Here is an 8,395-nt window from a genome sequence, read left to right as displayed (position 1 = left end):
GCAATTAGATTTACATGTTAAATTCTCAATCCACAATTCATCCACACAATACATTCATTGCCAATTAAGAAAGATTTAAACCACACACCTAAACAAGATAAAATCCATCTAGTTCACCTAATTCTGAACCGTTCTCCTCCGTAGACTCCATCTTGATCTCTCTCCCTCCTTCTCAATCCCGCTTTAAAAACTTTGTCCCCACCCCATTCTCTACTGTCCAATCATGTATTGCCTTGACATCAACCTACAGGTCTTGGCATATTCCTGCAACTTTCCCACAAGCCTCCTCTGGGTTGTATCAGCACAGCTGCTGTCTGAAGACCATGACCAGGCATGACCAGAGAGCCTTTGCTGCCCCATCAGGCTGGGGTGGATTCTCATACTCTCAGAGTGGCAGCTAAGCCTGTTGACCTCTGCCTCCATTGTCTACTCTGAAGAGTATCAATTTAGAGATAGAGGGGACCCTTTAATCAGCATTCTAGAGGAAGAAAGACCCGTGACTGTGTACTATTTATTTTCTAGGTTTTCCTGTTAGTACCAAAGAGGACAATGTCTTATTATTTAAACTTGGCACACTGACTAGAATCCTGGCTTATAGTTAGGGGAGTTTTCCAAGGAGGATAAAAGAGCTGCTGTTGATTGGTAGGATGGACTAGTAAGATTGCAATAGCCAGGTGATGGACAGAGGCATGAAGGTCAGCAACCACACGAAGCATTGTTATCCTGGGTCCCAGCTCTCTTCAGAAAGAAGCAGCTTCGTTGTTGCTGTAGGCTTGGTCTTAGATTCGGCTTCAAAGATGTTCAGGAAACTCTAAGACCGCATGGACCATTGTCTACCGTGGTGTCTGGATCTGTTGCAGGGTGCCATGTGAGGTCACCAGGAAGCCATAGATTAGCTCTCTTCTGTGTTGGGCAAGTAGAAATAGTATTTCTTAGACCGATGCTACAACGGATAGGGGGGCCCTGTCACAGTCATTCATTTGCTGCTGTCACTTAGATACTTCAGTGCTGACATAAAAATGAACATAAACATCTGACATGGGACTGGTTCAGTGGTAAGAGTGCATGTTGGAAGGGCATCTTTAACACCCAAATGGAGGCGAAGCCTCTGCATGTGCATGCAAACCCCAACATTCAGGAGGGTGGGGTAGAGTCAGGGATCTTTGGAGCTTGCCAGTATTCAGTCTAGCTGAAACAGAGAGCTTAAAAAATAGGATGCAGAGTCACACATTACACACTCACACGCTTGCACACACACATGCACATGACCTAGGGTCTGAAGGAAAAAAACAAATGGACTCTCAACACTTCACAGTACAGGTCTTTCTGGGAGCTTTCTTTCCACCATACCTCTTGAGTGGATGCGTTCTACTCCTTTATCACAGATGAGCCCTCTGTCCCTTGTCTGAGCACCTGCAGATGCTATTGTGATCGCTTGGAGGAGCACACTTAAGGGACTTCACGAATAGCCAGTGGAGGGATGACAGATAATGAACTTGGGAACCCTGGGCATTATTAGAAAGGGAACCCCAGGCACAGAGAATTACTTTTAGCCAGTGCAGCTTAGAGTGGCTGCCAAGGGAGCACTCTGTGTATTGGTAGAAGCACCATAACCCACACCTGAGACCCCAGCACTCAGCAGGAAGAGGAAAGAGAAGCATTGAGTTCCAAGTCAGCCTGGTCCACATAATGAGACTCTGTTTCAAAAAACAAAACAAAAATCAGGACATCTTCAAGTTTCACTTGCCAGCAAATAGGGGGAAAAACCCATATACCCTGTTAGTTCCAACACTGAGATGCTGAGTGAGTCCTTCTCCCCAGCATCAGGCATGAGTCCAAGAGAAGAACTTACTATAGCACAGAAGAGAAATGTATGATGAACTTTATAGGTACCATACAAGCTTCCACATATGGATGGCAACACTGAATGAAACCCACATGTGCTATTGTCAAATGAATGGTATCCTGAGGGACTGAGGGCTGAAGTTTAAGTGATAGTGATAAGAATATTGTCAATATGTATTATCTTTATGTAAGTTGACTTAGTATCCTCCGTTCTCTACAACTGCTCTGAGAAGTGGGAACTACTGTCCCCAAGTTACACATGTGGGGACTGACCAACAGAGAGGTTACATCACTGATCAAGAAAAACATATGCCATCGGGCTCTGTCAGTTTCAGAAGACAGCAATTATAGTGCCCCACTAGAAAGGAGACAGCAGGTCTCAGGAGGCTGGAAGGAGGAAGTGATAGGAAGGCAGGATACAAACATGTCATTTCTTGGAGTCACCTACACAATCTTTAGTTCAGCAGCTAAAACCCTTATGGTGGACTGTTGGGCCTCTTTAAATCCATAAAGAGTATAATGTAACTGGGCTTATGGTTTTTACAACCCCTGTGACCAAACATAGCATACTCCTGTGGATAGTGATCCAGTCTCTCAGTGCACGAGAGCCTGTATCAACCTTAATAACATTTGCTTAAAGGCAAACAGTGCCATATGCACCAGCACTCCAGCTACTGCAGAGGCTGAAGCAGGGGGCTCATGTGAGCCCAGGAGTTCCAGAGTCTGGGTTGCAGAGTGAGATCCTGCTCTTCTAGTCAACACACATGGTCATTTCACCGAGCTTCTGCTTACTGTCTAAGTATTGTTAATGATAACGTTGTCACAGAGAGCAGAAAATGCAGTAAAACACAGTTGTCTTCTTTGCTTTTAGGGATAAAAAAGAAAATGCAGCTGACACCGACCCCGCTTGGTTTCAGTGGCTGAATAATAACACTGAAGTAATCTGGTACACAGGAAGTTTTCACAACCATGTTTCAGTTCGCTCAATTCCTCCAGATCCTGTCTTCTAATCTGACAAAGAAAAATAAAGGATCTAGAACCCATTTTGAAGTTTTGTTAAAACTCATGCTTATCCAAATTTTTCCCAGACTCTCTACTTCTCTAAAAAAAAAAAAAAAAACGTCTCTACTTCTCTTAAAAAAAAAAACAAGACACGTTGGAGTAATGGCATTCATGCCCAGGTTCATTTCGATTGAAAAGCAGGGTTGCAGGAGCTGCCTTTTAAAGATCTTCCTTTTAGAAATTTGGCTGTTTTCACTTTACCTTATTTGCCTTCCTTTTAAATTTTTTTCATCACACTCATCCTGGATTTCAATTTCATCCTAGGTTTCAATTCTTCTAATCTGTCCAGACCAGAATAACCAATGCAACAAAAAGCTATCATACCAATCATATGCAAACGTTATTTACATGGCAACGGTCTTCAACAGACTCTAAACTTCAGGCTAGGAAGGGAGAACATTGCCTTCTGAACGCTTGTGGGCTGGGTCTTGCTTCCCCATTTAAAGGCATCTAAGATGTTGGAAATACTTGGCATAGCTATCAGGGCTGTAGTTTCCAAGGTCCACTTGTTATGTTCCCCTGTTACATAATCCTATCTTGTTCTGCCACTGCCTGTAGCCTTCCAGACTAGACATTAACAGAGCCGGGGCACTGAATACATTACTCTGAGCACCGCAGGTGACGCCAAGCTCTCTACACCTGTTCGACAGAGCGAGCGCTACATTTACTCGGACAAAGCGTAGCTCAATAACATGCTTGCAGCCTCGGGCTGTTCCTGATGCAAACTGGGTGAGCAAGCAAGTCACCTCTCACCCGTGTCTGGGAACCTCAGCCAGCTCTAGCTCCTTCCAACAGTGAACTGGGTCTCCCTCCGCTTTTCAGGATCTTATATCTTCTCACCCCTTAGCAGGGCCTCTCCCGTCTCACACTTTTGCATCTGCCTTCAGTCCACAGAAGCCTTACAGGGCAATCCACCGTTTGTATAGGGAACACTGTGTTCAGTATCTGCCCTGCTGTTCCTTCCTTGATTAAAAATCTGCCCCAGACCATCTCCTTCCAGAGAATATTCCCTGCTTAACAGTACCCATAATCTATCTGCCTAAAGCAGGGACACTCAGGCTTTATAATCACTGCTCACAGGAAGAAGAATATTTGACGATAAAGGCACACACGCGCGCGCGCGCGCGCACACACACACACACACACATACACACACAAGCACATACGCACTCACACACACATACTTAGAGGCACGCACGCACACACGCACGTACACACACGCATGCACGCACACACGCACACACGCACACTCGGGTCACTTACACCGCTTGAAAATATAGTAAACGGAAATACTTAATTCAGGGTGCACCTTGATGTTTTTATGTCTAACTTTGCTTCATAAGAAATAAGATAAACCAAGCATGGTGGTTCACACCTGTATTCCCAACACTCAGGAGGCCAAGGCAGGAGGATTAGGAGTTCGTGGTTATCCTGAGCTGTGTAGTGAATTCTAGGCTAACCTAAGCTACATTAAAATATCTCTCAAATAACTAAAAATGGGGGTTGGGGTGGCTCATCAGGTGATGTCACCCATGGTCAAACGTGAGAGGTTGAGTCTCGATGGCTTGCTCAGTGGAAGGAGAAAACAGACTCTTAAAAATTGTCCTCTGGCCCGCAAGTGTTCTGTGGCACATGCACCTTTCTGCAAACAGACCTATAGATACATAGATAGATAGATAGATAGATAGATAGATAGATAGATAGATAGATAATAGATGTAATAAAATTAAGAAGAAAAAATTAAAAGGGAAAAAAGAAAAAGAAGGTAGCATGTGATTGTACAACAAATTTCAGAGCCAGTGGACTGAAAACCCCTGTCTCAGAAGCCCCGGGACTACAGAAGTAACAGAGGGCAAAAGATAGCAGTAAGTAGGAGGGGACCGATGGGAGAATTTTCTCCAACTATTATGAAAATGAGGACTGTTCCAAATAGGTAAATGGTAATTTTTACTAACTTTTCTGGGTGTCCAAGACTTTATTTGTTCTTTTTTTTTTTATTTGGTTCTTTTTTTCGGAGCTGGGGACTGAACCCAGGGCCTTGCGCTTCCTAGGCAAGCGCTCTACCACTGAGCTAAATCCCCAACCCCTTATTTGTTCTTTAGTGTGTATATGTTATGTGCATAAATTTGTACTATATATGTACTATATATGTAGTACTATATATATACTATATTTGTAGCATAGATATGTACTATATATACACATCTACATTTTAAATATTTAAATATTTTTAAATATTAAAATTTAAATATTTTAAATATTTTTGGAGCATCAAGTCTAGTCTAGGCTTCAGACTTCCCAAAGTGGATAAGGTCCTTGTCTTCTGGGTACTCACATAAAAGTAGAGGAGGACACAGAAGAATGACCTGTGAAGCAGGCCAGTGTTCTAAGGGCTATGACACGGTTCATATACAGAGCTGTGGGAGCCAGTGGGGACTGTCAGTTCAGAAAGGGTAGGGTCTCCTGCACATGGAGATTCCAGGAGATGGCAGGAAGGGGGAAAGACACCTTCTTTAATGGTCTAGAAAGCTGCAAGTGTGGCTATTTGGAACTTGGGAGCATGGTTTCCTTGGACATGCGAGGAGTCACATGCCAATGGTCTCTGTGAAAAGAGAACAGTTACCAAGCAGGCTAAGGTACTGACTAGCCTCCTGAAGCCCCAGGGGAACCCATGCAGGGGCTTCAAGCAGGATTGATTTGAAATATCACTAAAGGCAGAAAGGGGAGGATGTTGGCTGGAAAGCCAGGCTAGGGAGAGGGTCCTGCTGAGGGGCTGTGCTAAAAGCCAGTACAAATGACCTGGATGGCAGGAATGGTGGAAGGAACACAAAAGAAGGGACCCATGAGAGGTGTCAAGGATTGGGTAGCTGGTGGCCTGAAGCCAGCAAAGTCATGTCTGGGATTACCCTCCTATCCCCACATCAGACTTGGAGTGGGCTTGTGTTATACTCAGTTCAGGCGGCCTTTATTCAATTACTGAGTTTAGAGCTGCAGTGTGGTCTGAGATCCCTCTGACCATGTCTTAGTTAGGGTTACTACTGCTCTGATGCAATACCACGGCAAAAAGGAAGTCAGGGAGGAAAGAATTTATTTGGCTTACACTTCCACATCGAAGTCTATCATTAAAGTAAGTCAGGACAGGAACCCAAACAAGACTCCTGGAGGAAGGAGCTGAGGCAGAGACCATGTCAGGTGCTGTTTACTGGCTTGCTCTTCTGAGTTTGCTCAGCCTTGTAGAACCCAGGACCACCAACTCAGAGGTGGAACCACTATGAACTGGGCCCTCCCACATCAATGACTGATTAAGAACGTGTCCTACTGGCTTGTCTGTAGCTTGATCTTACAGAAGCATTTACTGAATCGAGGACAAGACTTTAGCTTGTGTCAAGGTGGCATAAAGCCACCACAGACCTGAAACGTGAGGAGCCTGGCTTGAAGAAGCAGGAGGGGAAACCACAAAGGAGGATCTGAAGGGGGGAGCAGCAGAGTCTCAGGGCTAGGCCTCACCCTGAAAGAAGCAATTTAACTCTACTGAAGACCAGTTTCTCCTCAGCTTGACCTGGGCTCAAACACACCTCACCCTCCTGCCTACCCCAGCAGCAGATTCCACGGATCCTCTCAGATCCAAGCAGGAAAGAAGCTTCCCTGTGCTTACTCAATCCAGCCAGGGCCTGTGGTGGGTGGCATCTGTTCCAGGCAGAAAGCACACTTACCAAGGCAGGCTGTTGAAGAGTGGCTCTAGCTCTGGGTTCACCCAGCCACCCCCGTGTGTGTGTGTGTGTGTGTGTGCGTGTGTGCGTGTGCGTGTGTGTGTGTGTGTGTGTGTGTGTGTGTGTGTGTGTGTAAGGGTTGAAAGGGCCCATTCTGAACTGTTTGTTGAGCGAGGTGCCCCATCCATCCCGGGTAGATTCACATGTTCTTTTCGGAGTGCTCTGCAAGTGCACACAGGTATACTGCCTGCTCCTCTACTACATTTTCACCCACCCAGTGTGTGTGTGTGTGTGTGTGTGTGTGTGTGTGTGTGTGTGTGTGTGTGTGCCAAGTCCACAGCTCAGCCTCGGTGGAGGAAAAAGGGGTGGAGAAGGAAACCTTCGATGTCTTTTTGGTATATTAGCATGGACTATGTCAGATCCACTTGATCCATGGAGATGCCAAACCTAAGAACCTCAGGATGTTGCTGCGTTTGCGACACTGTCTCTTTAAAGACAGTTCCCATAATGTTGATTTTGACACTGACAGAATCAGAGGGAAGATCATGGGAAAGAGGGACAACACCTTGATCTTGGACACTTGAACTCCAGAACTGCAAGGAAATAACGCTTGGTGAAGAAGCTTCGAGTTTGTGATTTCTAGCTAGGCAGCTCTAAGCAAACAAATAAACTTACTTTCCGTTCCCTTTATGGGAGCTGCTCAGTGTGCGCTAGGAACAAACTCTGGAGAGAAAAATAAGAACTTTTAACACCCAGAGGAAGCAAGCAGGGATTGGAAGGAAGTTCATTTCTAACACTCTGCTCAAAAAGAAATGCAACGTATTTTTCACATTTAAAATTATCTATCGCTTTGCTCTTCATGCAGCGTTTTCACAAACTTTAACGCAGCATCACCTAGGAGCTTGTGAGAAATGCAAATTTCCCGGTCGCACTTAAAGACAGGGTGAATGTGCAACCCACCGGGTGGGGAGGTGAAGAGCTGCAGCCTGGTAGTAATTGGTTGCAAAGCTCTACCAGTGAACTAGGTAAGTTCCCCAGGAGTCTGGTGGTGGTGGTGAGACTGGACTTTGCACAGATGTGAGTGGCCTAGCAAGGTCGGTCACCTTGGCAACCAGTCCGGAGAGGTACAGGCTGCAATGTTTGCCCGGGTTGCCAGTTCTTTTCCCTAGAACCGCTGGAAGCTCACACCAGCCGCTCAGAGACTCGGAGGTGAGTAGCTTGTCTGGCTCCCGGAAGCTTCGGGTAAATAGAGCCCAGGGCTAAGGAGCCAGAGAGCAGCCGGGCGCGTGCGCGGGGCGCGTCCCCGGCCCGGCCTGGGCGGGAGCGCGCTGAGGGGGTGGGTCACACCGGCTCCGCTGGCCTGGCGCGCCATCAGAGCCACTCAGAGCGCCTGGCGGAGGACACCCGGGGCCCCACAATTAATACCCCGCGCCGGCTCGCCGCGCCGGGATTCTCGTGCCGGTTGTCCGGGAAGGAGGCGCTAGGTCAGCTCTGAGGCCGCAGATAGCTTTACTCCCAACGCTGCGTCCATCCGGAGTGGAGCATACCTCCCCGCGTACTCTTGGAGAGCGAGCGGGGCTGCGACCCTGAGATCCAGCGCTGTCGTGCGTTCCCCAGGCCGCCGGGACCTTGCCACAGGCACTGGGGCGGCAGGTGAGCGAAGGCGGCTGCGCAGGAGAGCGAGGTGAGTAGGGTCGGGAAGTTGGGGGGACGGGGGTCTCGGAGGACGTTCTCCGGGTCTGGAACAGGCCCTTGCTCTGAGATATTCTCTCGACTGG

At 47.0% G+C, this 8,395-nt stretch overlaps 1 protein-coding gene across 36 annotated transcripts in view; it reads left to right on the top strand.

Moving 5' to 3' along the window:
- Window positions 1-8,063: 8,063 nt before the first annotated feature.
- Svil (supervillin) overlaps window positions 8,064-8,395 on the top strand; it is a 193,896-nt gene continuing 193,564 nt past the window's right edge. For all 36 annotated transcript variants that reach the window (XM_087591133.1, XM_087591131.1, XM_087591127.1 and 33 more), the window contains exon 1: window positions 8,064-8,301. The gene's annotated coding sequence lies outside the window, so the exon portion shown is untranslated. The remainder of the gene's footprint in view (window positions 8,302-8,395) is intronic.

The sequence above is a fragment of the Rattus norvegicus genome, chromosome 17, assembly GCF_021556685.1.
Source record: "Rattus norvegicus strain SHRSP/BbbUtx chromosome 17, alternate assembly SHRSP_T2T, whole genome shotgun sequence".
Lineage (NCBI taxonomy): Eukaryota > Metazoa > Chordata > Mammalia > Rodentia > Muridae > Rattus > Rattus norvegicus.
This window is presented reverse-complemented; position numbering and strand designations above follow the sequence as displayed.